This window comes from Rhea americana, unplaced genomic scaffold (assembly GCF_003343005.1).
Source record: "Rhea americana isolate MKP2758 unplaced genomic scaffold, rheAme1 scaffold_22, whole genome shotgun sequence".
Taxonomy (NCBI): domain Eukaryota; kingdom Metazoa; phylum Chordata; class Aves; order Rheiformes; family Rheidae; genus Rhea; species Rhea americana.
Genome location: NW_028186329.1, coordinates 6,339,364 through 6,339,948, shown reverse-complemented (window position 1 = coordinate 6,339,948; position 585 = coordinate 6,339,364).

The window sequence follows — 585 nt, the reverse complement described above, 5'->3', positions numbered from 1 at the left end:
CTRTCTCTTGATGTTTGCAAACAGCCACTCGCTATTTCTCCAGAGAACTTACATTACTAGAATAACCGAGCAATGCCTCCCAGAAGCCAAACACAGGGTCTTCTCCCCCCRGGGCACCCGTCCCCATGCCCCCGGGGATTACACCGGGATGATGTGCACCCCTCGCCAGTGGGAGGCAAGCGCAGCCTGCAGCCCACACGAGGGGCCAAGCCCGGGAAGCGGCGTGCACACAGGCCGCCATCGCCGCGGAGCGGGCAGCGCCAGGCTACGCGCCCGCCCGATGCTCACAAGTCTTATTCTGGATTAATTCACCCTTCAGGGAGGGTGAAACAGGCAACTGGCCGATTAAGGGCTGATGTACACAGCCACTGCCTTTCCTGGCTCTGGCAGGAAACTGCCCCCTGCTGCTCGGGGTTATGTAAGCGACTACGGCCCTGCCGCAGGTGGAGCCCGCAGCCGCCCCCGCAGCCGCCGCTCTCTGCGCGCACCTGCTGCCACCCCACCACGAACATGGCGGCCGCCCCCTCACGGCCGCCCCCTCACAACCGCCCCCTCACGGCCGCCCCCCCCGCGCCGCGCCGCCCC